The following is a 10,832-nucleotide window of genomic DNA, read 5'->3' as shown; positions in this document are numbered from 1 at the left end:
TAGGAGTATACACATCATTTCTACCAGGTGCTTTTGGCCTAAATTTAGCCTTATGGCCACATCAGCAACAATGGAGACTGAGCACCTTACTTCCTTTAAAAATAAATAAACGTATTGAATTATATGACACTGATTCAATAGGCATTGTGTGCTCAGGACTTTCAGCAGTTACTTCATGTGATATTCCCTTACCACGAGTTATCACAGGTACCTAAGGGCCACTCAGACTCCACACCAGGTTCACTGCCCCCTGACATCTACCAGAATCTAAATCTAAAACTACTGTTCTCTGACTAGATTGTAATTATACTTTTTTTTTTACTTTTTTCTGCATCAACTTTTTGCAGCATTTATTTCTGGGTCATAAGTTTTTGTTTCTTCAGTTTCTTCTAGGATATCTTTTTCTTCTGTGCAACCTCCTCTTCTGGTTTAGGAACAATGTTCTTTTTCAATAAGGATCATCTCCATGTGGCAGGGAGAGTTCATGTGGGGGTTGATCCAACCATGAGCTCTGCACGTCCTGTGCCTCATCTTGGGGACTTTGTTCACCTGGACATCCTCAACGACCAGAGAATCTACATCAAAGCCCCTAAGTTCAGCATTACTCTCTGCATTTTTGAGCACGTGCAGTAAATATTCAGAACTCTTTTTGGGCCACCGACCCTGCATCCACCCCCCACTGTTTGGCCTCTGCACGCTTACCAACTCCACCATTGTAATGACGGAGCAACACTCATTGCTTCTGTAAAGTGATATCTTTCAAATATTTGGTGGCTTCTCATATATGCATAGTCTTAATGGCCTGGGCAGTTTCACAAGTGTTCTTAAAGTGAACACAAAGATTTGAACCTCTTTCTTTGCATGATATTCTGGGGTTTTCTGGATCAAGTGAATAGCACACCATTTTTAGAGGTCACCTCAAGCTGTTTAGTCAGAAAACTGTACTTCCTTATTAACCTAAAAATTGAAATTTAAAAACAAGTACGAGATTTCTTTCTAAGATGTCTGAATTTTTAAAAATAACACTTGGTGAAATGTATAGTCTCTGCCATGCATGCAAATATGAGTTTAGTAGAAAATAGGTTGTTTTAGAATGAGCACAACCTCTGAGTTTCTGGGAAGGGTCAAATAAATAACTGGTGTTTATAACACTTCAGTTTGTTCCCATACACATTATGACAGTGAGAGTTATTATTTTTCAACTGTTTCTAGATCTTAGGGAATAGACATTTTTGTGACAAAGTCAACTGGGAAAAAATCCTCCTAATACTATTAGCACAACAACAGTGATATTATTGTCTATTATTGTCTTGCTAGGGGCAAGGGCAAAGTCATAATCACAAAAATTCTACTCTTTCTTCATATGATGAGAAAATAAATAAAAACATGGCAAAATGGACTTTCTTTTTAAGAGAGCCAATGAGCCAGTTATCTGCATCATCTTCTGATCAGGAGTCTGTCTGGAATTGGAACACATTGCTTCACCTTCATACGTGGGACTGATGACTTTACATTTAACACTCAACTTTGCAGAACATAAAAAGGAGGAATAACCTCCTGCATAGCAGAATGGAGTTCTCAAAAAAAGGGGTGAGGTCTCTTTAAGAGACGGGAACAGATGTCAGAGTAGGCATAGGGAATATTGTTCCTTTGGAAGGACTAAGCCGTATACAGTGTTTATCTCCGAGTGTTTGAGTGTCTCCTGCTGACTCACGGGTCAGCAGTGACCTGCAGTGGAGACAGGGGCTCTGGCTGCAGCAGACCTGGGTCACCCGGCATGTGGCATGAGCCCTCCTGGAGAAGGTCACTATTAGCCCCACCATACAGTCACCAAGCAGATGACCCATAAATTGCAGAACAATTATACCAAAGAACTTCTCACACTGTTAAGAAAGTTCTAGGACCCACGACAGATTCCCCAACCTGGGGATCCAGTAAAGGGATAGAGAACCCTCAGGGAATTTGACTTTGGAGGCCAATGGAAGACAGCCAGACTTGCCTGTGAGTGTCCAGGAGTCTCTGGGTTGACAGCTTGACCTCAGGCCAAACAACAGGGAGGGAACACAACCCCAACCACCATCAGAAAATTGGATTAATGATTTACTAAGCATGGCCCTGCCCATCAGAATGAGACCCAGTTTCACAGTCAGTCTCTCCCATCAGGAAGCTTCTATAAGCCTCTTATCCTTATTCATCAGAGGTCAGACAGAATGAAAATCACAATCACAGAAAACTAACCAAACTGATCACATGGACCACAGCCTTGTCTAACTCAGTGAAACTATGAGTCACGCCATGTAGGGCCACCAAAGATGGACAGGTCATGGTAGAGACTTTTGATAAAACGTGGTCCACTGGAGAAGGGAATGGTAAACCACTTCAGTATTCTTGCCTTAAGACACCCTTGAACAGTATGAAAAGGCAAAAGATATGAAACTGAAAGACAAACTCCCCAAGTTGGTAGGTGCCCGATATACTACCAGAGATCAGCAGAGAAGTAACTTCAGAAAGAATGAAGAGACATAGCCAAACCAAAAACAACACCCAGTTGTGGATGTGACTGGTGATGAAAGTAAAGTCAAATGCTGTAAGAACAATATTGCATAGAAACCTGGAATGCTAGGTCCATCAGGGTAAATTGGAAGTGGTCAAACAGGAGATCTCAAGGGAAAACATTGACATTTTAGGAATCAGTGAACTAAAATGGACTGGAATGGGTGAGTTTAATTCAGATGACCATTATATCTACTACTATGGGCAAGATTTCCTAAGAAGAAATGGAGTAACCCTCATAGTCAACAAAAGAGACCAAAATGCAGTATTTGGGTGCAATCTCAAAAATGACAAAATGAACATTGTTGGTTTCCAAAGCAAACCATTCAATATTATAGTAATCCAAATCTATGCCCCATCCACTAATGCCAAAAAGCCTGAAGTTGAATGGTTCTATGAAGATCTACAAGACCTTCTAGAACAACAAAAAAAGATGTCCTTTTCATCATAAGGGACTGGAAAGCAAAAGGAGGAAGTCAAGAGATACCTGGAGTAAGAGACAAATTTGGCCTTGGAGTAAAAAATGAAGCAGCACAAAGGCTAACAGTGTTGCCAAGAGAATACACTGCTCAGAGCAAACACCCTCTTCCAACAACACAAGAGACGACTCTACACCTGGACAGCACCAGATAGTCAATACCAAAATCAGATTGATTATATTCTTTGTAGCCAAAGATGGAGAAGCTCTATACAGTCAGCAGAAAAAAAAAGAAAAAAAGACCGGGAGCTGACTGTGGCTCAGATCATGAACTCCTTATTGCAAAATTCAAACTTAAATTGAAGAAAGTAGGGGAAACCAACAGACCGTTCATGTATGACTTAAATCAAATCCCTTACAATTATACAGTGGAAATGACAAATAGATTCAAGAGATTAGATCTGATAGACAGAGTGCCTGAAGAATTATGGACAGAGGTTCGTGATACTGTACTGGAGACAGTGATCAAGACCATCCCCAAGAAAAAGAAATGCAAAAAGGCAAAATGGTTGTCTGAGAAGGTCTTATAAATAGCTGAGGAAAGAAGAGAAGCAAAAGGCAAAGGAGAAAAAGAAAGATATACCCATTTGCATGCAGAGTTCTAAAGAATAGCAAGGAGAGAGAGGTAAGAAAGGCTTCCTCAGTGATCACTGCAAAGAAATACAGGAAAACAATAGAATGTGAAAGACTAGAGATCGCTTCAAGAAAATTAGAGATACCAAGGGAACATTTCATGCCAAGATGGTCACAATAAGGGACAAAAATGGTATGGACCTAACAAAAGCAGATGATATTAAGAAGAGGTGGCAAGAATACACAGAAGAACTATACAAAAAATACCTTAATGACCCAGATAACCATGGTGGTGTGATCACTCACCAAGAGCCAGACATCCTGGAGTCCAACAAAGCTAGTGGAGCTGATGAAATTCCAGCTGAGCTATTTCAAGTCCTAAAAGATGATGTTATTAAAGTGTTGCACTCAAGATGGAAGCAAATTTGGAAAACTCAGCAGTGGCCACAGGACTGGAAAAGGTCAGTTTTCATTCCAATTCCAAAGAAAGGCAATGTCAAAAAATGTTCAAACTACCGCACAATTGCACTCATCTCAGATGCTAGCAAGTAATGTTCAAAATTCTCCAAGCAATGCTTCAACGCTATATGAACCAAGAACTTCCAGATGTACAAGATGGATTTAGAAAAGTCAGAGGAACCAGAAATCAACATTCGTTGGATCATTGAAAAAGCAAGAGGGTTCGAGAAAAACAACTACTTCTGCTTTATTGACTATGCAAAAGCCTTTGACTATGTAGATCACAACAAACTGTGGAAAATTCTTAAAGAGATGGGAATACCAGACACCTGACCTGCCTCCTGATAAAATTGTATGCAGGTCAAGAAGTAACAGTTAAAATCGGACATGGAACAAAGGACTAGTTCCAAATTGGGAAAGGAGTAAATCAAGGCTGTATATTGTCACCCTGCTTATTTAACTTATATGCAGAGTATCATGTGAAATGCTGGGCTGGATGAAGCACAATTTGGAATCAAGATTGCTGGGAGAAACATCAATAACCTCGGATATGCAGATGACACTATCCTTATGGCAGAAAGCAAGAGGAACTGAAGAGCTTCTTGATAAAAGTGAAAGAGGAGAGTGAAAAAGCTGGCTTAATACTCAATATTCAGAAAGCAAAGATCATGGCATCTGGTCCCATCACTTCATGGCAAATAGATGGGGAAACAATGGAAACAGTGAGAGACTTTATTTTCTTGGGATCCAAAATCACTGCAGATGGTGACTGCAGCCATGAAATTAAAAGACACTTGCTCCTTGGAAGAAAAGCTATGATCAATCTAGACAGCATATTAAAAAATCAGGTACATTACTTTGCCAACAAAGGTATAGTCTAAGCTATGGTTTTTCCAGTAGTCACGTATGGATGTGAGAGTTGGATCTATAGAAGGCCGAGCACCAAAGAATTGTTGCTTTCAAACTGTGGTGCTGGAAAAGACTCTTGAGAGTCCCTTGGACATCAACGAGATCAAACCAGTCCATCCTAAAGGAAATCAGCCCTGAATATTCATTGGAAGGACAGATGCTGAAGCTGAAGCTCCAAAGTTTAGCCACCAGATACAAAGAACTGACTCATTGGAAAAGACCCTGATGCTGGGGAAGATTGAAGACAGGAGGATAAGGGGACAGCAGAGGATGAGATCATTGGATGGCATCACTGATTCAATGGACATGAGTTTGAGCAAGCTCTGGAAGTTGGTGATGGACAGGGAAGACTGGGGTGCTGCAGTCCATGGGGTTGCAAATAGTCGGACACGACTGACAGACTGAACTGAACTGAACTGAACTGAAGCCATAGACAAACCCTTCCCTTAGGTAGTTAACTTAACTCAATTTGAGTAGATTACAACCTCTGTCCTCACACAGCCTGTATTGTCTTTTTGAAGATTATCACAGCTTAAGTAAATAACTTTGTACACTGCCCTTACATTAAGGGCTTCCCTGGTGGCTTAGATGGTAAAAAATCTGCCTGCAAGGCGGAAGACCTGGGTTCAGTCTCTGGGTTGGGAAGTTCCCCTGGAGAAGGGAATGGCAACCCACTCCAGTATTCTTGCCTAGAGCTTCCCATGGACAGAGGAGTCTGGAGAGCTACAGTCCATGGATTGCAAAGAGTCAGACATGACTGAGTGACTTTCACATAGTGCAGGGAAGACAGTCAGGCCAGTTGTTACTCAGAGAAAGGATGGCATCTGCTCTCCAGTCATCTTTCCAGGACTACTCTTGGAAGGTGAGCTGGAGATTAATTCTTTGATTGCCACCCCCAGGCCTGCCTCACTCCCCCACCTCCATCACCACTCAAGTTAAGCAACAAATTTCCTTCATATTAAAAAGAAGAAGCTCTTTTACAGGAGGGCTACATAGGCATGTGGCAAACCCAACTATAAGTAATAGACACTGGAGCAAAATGTTGAAGGTTTACAATTCCTAATGCCTCTCAGTGGGAATGGCAATGGTTAATTGAATAGAATGCACAATCATTAAGTAATATGAGGGGGTTTTTTTTGCTAATATTCGACATCAGCTTCTAAAAAGCTTCTACTGATTATGTTTTATTACCTGGTCTGTTAAGCATCTATTGTAAAGTGCTGATAATTATAATGAATTACTTTTCTTCCACAGACATGTCACCTGAACATACGTAGCTGGCTCATCAGTGCCACAGATGTGTATTTATTTATTTTATTAGGCTGTTTTCTTGCCGTTTATACATTACAAAGTGCTTTTTCATTAGATTTACTTCGGAAAAAAAGGTTATTGTAAAGTGCAGAGTTCTTAGTTACAGTTATATCTTCACAAAATTCCAAAGTTTTTAAAGTTTTCTTGTGCTCTGATACTACATAGAATTTTGCTTTTGATCTATAGATCAAAGTCCATAGTGAGAGTCTTATTAAAGCTATGAAATGTCTCCCAAGAAAATGAATGTAAACAGAGAATGTTAGCTAAAGCTTCAGGGTTTTCACAGATCCCCAGAAAACTATTCTGTGGATATCCAGGATAAGAAATTCTGAGTTAAAGAATTTTGAAAATTCTTGATAAATTATGTAAACAGTGAATTTTCTGATATTCAACACTTGACTTTTTCAGGTATTTATGCAGTAACGAAGCAGAAGACAAACATATCACTGCAATGGCAGGGATAATAAAGGTCACTTCAGTCTGGATTTTGTTGGTTAAAAAAAAAATGCTCCATCCCCTTAATTTTCCCTTCTCAACCAAGGATACATTGTTCATCACCTTCTCTCAGCTGAATTTTACATGAAAAAGACAATCACTTCAATCATTTCAGCTGTCAAGTCTTAAAGAATTGAGAAAGCAAGTCCTGGTCTAAAATTACTGATCTTAACTTTTGCTAGACATTGTGTCAAGTATCTCCCATGCATTATGGCATTAATTCTTACAGCAAGCATATGAGAAACTACTGCTTTTAATTTCCATCTTTCTTACAAGGAAAGTGAGAAAAGCATAGGAACTGGGCTGAGGTCACAGTGTTGGTAGTAAATGATGGGGCTGGGACTCAATTTTTCTTTTCCATTTGGCAGCCAGGCAAAACCCATCAGAAACAGGTGTCTTTTATCTGCAGTTCTGTGAAGGAGGAACAGTTTTATTTCATTTCAAAGAAACAAATGACCTAAATCAATATGCTCCTGCCCTTGATTTTGTGCAAATTTATTTATAATGAATTGTGAAGGAAGAGGAGATAGTATTATATTCAGAAAAATTTAAATAGTCTTAAATCAAGCATGTAACATGCAATCCCATTTGTCCAGAAAAGAGGCAAAAAGCAGAACAGTAAATCTTTCCACAGCAAAATTATCACAAGGCTACACAGTCTTCCAATCTCAACTTTTCCCCTTTGAATGGAAACTGCAAATCACTGGGTTATCATGTGTTCTAAGTAGCAAGTCCATTAATCTCTTTTGCTCTTCATTTGCTCGGATCTGATTTGACTTTGTGATAATGCATCACTCTGATCACTCTGTGCCCTCCTTGATGTGGAGTCTGCAGAAAAAGCTACAGACAGACAGAGAAAGAAGGCTCGTGGCTCAATCCTCCCAGAGTCTCAGAATGAGGAATGGCCATGTTTGGAAGCATCGTCAACATAATCGTGGTACTCAAGGGAACTTTCAAGATATAAGCAAGCAGTAAAATACTTGTAGAAGTGAATGGTAAGGTGGAAACAGAAAATGAATTATTATAACCATTCCAATTCAGTGTAAACTTTTGCTCCTAAGGATATAATACTCAAACACCTGCCAAGCATATAAATATGCATCTGAAAATGCACCACAGTGGCAATGAAGAAAAAATTCAAGATTAGGACTTTCCACATAAGAAGGTAGAGTTCAAAATACTTGAATTACTTGAAATCTCACTTATTGTGGATAGGGCTCATTCCAATGTCTGCTCTCTATACTTCATTTCTCACTAGTCTACTCTAGACCAGGTATTTGTAAGCTTTCTCTTGGAGTATCAGATAGTAATGGTTTAAACTTTGCAGGCCATTTGGTATCTGTAGCAAGTACTCAATTCTGCCATTGGAGCATAGAAGGAGTCATAGACAGTAATAGCAAATGGGCACATGTTCGGGTAAGACTTTATTTACAAAACAGCTGGCTAGATTTGGCCAGCAGATGGTATTTTACCAATCCCAGATCTAGAAAACAATTTTCAGTTCTGACATTTATTAATTTGGGGCTTTGATTTAGTTGTTTAATATTTCTCAGCCTTGATTTTCTTCCCCCAATGAAATGCATTGTTTTCCCAGTAAGGAAACACTTTTTCTCAGGTAAGTTTATTGAAAGTAGTTTACACAAAATATGGTTGGGGAAATACTATGCTTTAGGTTTATAAAATCACACATAAATACGTGCGGATATGTATAATCTATATTTAGTACCTTACATATACTGTCAAATTCAGTCCTCAAAACAGCCTTCCAATGTAGCTGTAAGGTGGTTCGGAGACGTTAGAGTGCTTGCAAAGTTGCACAGCTCACAAGTGATAGAAATGCAGTTGCTTCAGAAGCTTCATTACACTCAGCTGTCTTTTTACTGTCCTATTTTAATCTTTTTAAATTTTATTTTATTTCACCTCATTGTGGAAAGAACTCAGTACAAGATCTACCCTGCTTAGTTTTTAAGTATACAGTACACTGTGCGTACAATGTTGTACAACTGACCTCAAGGGTTTATCATCTAAATTAACTGAAATTTCATGCCCCTTGGTTAGTAACTCACCATTTATCCTTTCACCCAGCCCCTAGAAACCACCGTTCCACCAGTTTTCGCTTCTATGAATTTGGCTATTTTAGATGCACCATATAAGTGGTATCCTGCAACATTTGTCTTTATGCAACAGTATTATGCACTTAGTTTATTGTCGGTTGATAAGGACATACTGGTGATTCTGAACAGTGATGAGGGGCAGAGTGTTGTCATGTACCCTGAATACAAGTTATTTTGTGGGAAATAGCTTTTGGCCCAGATCCAAACGTTCGTTGAGCCAAGTTTTGCTAGTGAGTGGGCTTCTGTGGTGGCTCAGTGATCAAGAATCCAGCTGCCAATGCAGGAGGTGTGGGAGATGTGGGTTCAACCCCTGGGTAAGGAAGATCCCCTGGAGAAGGAAACGACAACCCACTCCAGAATTCTCGCCTGGGAAATCCCATGGACAGAAGAGCCTGGTGGTCTACACTCCATGGGGTTGCGAGACAGTCTAACCCAAGATAGCAACTAAATGATAACAACAAGGTGACAGTGTTAAAGTTTGGTGTTCGGATCATCTGACATGCTGTTCCTGCTTCCTTTCCTCCTTTTAGCTCCAATAGCAAATAAAAGAATTCCTTCTCTTAAAAAGAAAACTATTGGTAATCTCCTCTCTGATCTCTCAAATGCGTAGGTCATTTCCCAACCATAGACTAAGTAGCTGGTTATTGGAGCAAATTTTTACTCTCTTGCAATCTTATTGCTTTTACTCTTGGAGTAGTGGGTAAACTTCAGATTCACTTTTTCTGGAAATTCAATGGTAAAATCCTGTCCTCCAATCTGAGATGTATAATAGACATAGACACAAGGAAAAAGAAGTAGAAATTTCCAATTTGGCATTAGACCTACGTTGTATGCTATAATGTAGTTTTTACTTAAACTCTACCTTTAAGAGGTTTGAGACGTTCTCTCCAGTTAATGAAAACAATAATTTTTCTACCATTTGACAATTTCTGTTAATACCAAGTAAGAACCCCTTGGCAGGTAATGTCCCAGAGGAAGAGGAATGGTAGTCCAAAGATTCATACAAGCCTTCTACATTTAAAAGAAACAATCAAAACAAAACCAAAAAGAAACCTTCCACTGAAACTCTGCATTAAGGAATTCTCATGGGTTCTAGTTCCTCCATCTCTTTTTCATTGTCCTTAATCACTGGTTTCCACACTCATATTCCACTGGAACTTCTACCATTATATTTACCAATGGCCTCCAAATATTCAAGTCCAATGGTCATTTTCAGTCCTCTTAACCCACTTGATCTTTCTAGAATAGTCCCTGTTTTTTGGAATCCTCTCCTTCCTTTGATTCCTTGAGAGCACTTACCTTATTCTCTTATAGTATGAGTCAAGCTCGAATGCCTACAGGGGTCAAGCAGATGACATAAATGACTGAATTAGTCTCTTCTGTTACATTCTTTCAAAACAGATGCATTTGTACATCTATCAAAAGTGTAAGAACAGTTTTATCTCCTGCAGCTAAAATGGTCTTGCCCATTGTTCTTAAAATCTGTGACCCACATGTCTGTCTTTATTTTCCCACTTTGGATGGAAACATGGATACAAGATAAATGTCACTTTCCTCTTACATATGCTGTGAGAAAAACAGCTGTCACCTCAGTGATAATTATCTCTAGACTCTGGTCCCAGGACAAAAGATTACGGTGAGACTATGGGCTTCCCTGCTGGCTCAGGTGGGAAAGAATCTGCCTGCAATGCGAGAGACCTGGGTTTGATCCCTGGGTTGGGAAGATCCCCTGGAAGAGGGCATGACCACCCACTACAGGATTCTTGCCTGGAGAATCCCCACGGACAGAGGAATCTGGTGGGCTACAGTCCATGGGGTCGCAAAGAGCGGGACACGACTAAGCGACTAAGCGCACACACACAGCAACCTCGGGGCTTCCCTGGGGGCTCAGTGGTAAAGAATCCACCTGCAATGCAGGAGATGTGGGTTCAACCCCTGGG

The 10,832-nt window shown here is 39.9% G+C and overlaps 1 pseudogene; it reads right to left on the bottom strand.

Moving 5' to 3' along the window:
* Positions 1–350: 350 nt before the first annotated feature.
* LOC133042445 (large ribosomal subunit protein uL22-like) lies at positions 351–904 on the bottom strand (annotated as a pseudogene).
* Between the last annotated feature and the right edge of the window lie 9,928 nt (positions 905–10,832).

This window comes from Dama dama, chromosome 3 (assembly GCF_033118175.1).
Source record: "Dama dama isolate Ldn47 chromosome 3, ASM3311817v1, whole genome shotgun sequence".
NCBI lineage: Eukaryota > Metazoa > Chordata > Mammalia > Artiodactyla > Cervidae > Dama > Dama dama.
Note: the sequence above shows the minus strand (reverse complement) of the source record. Positions and strands in the feature narration are given on the sequence as shown.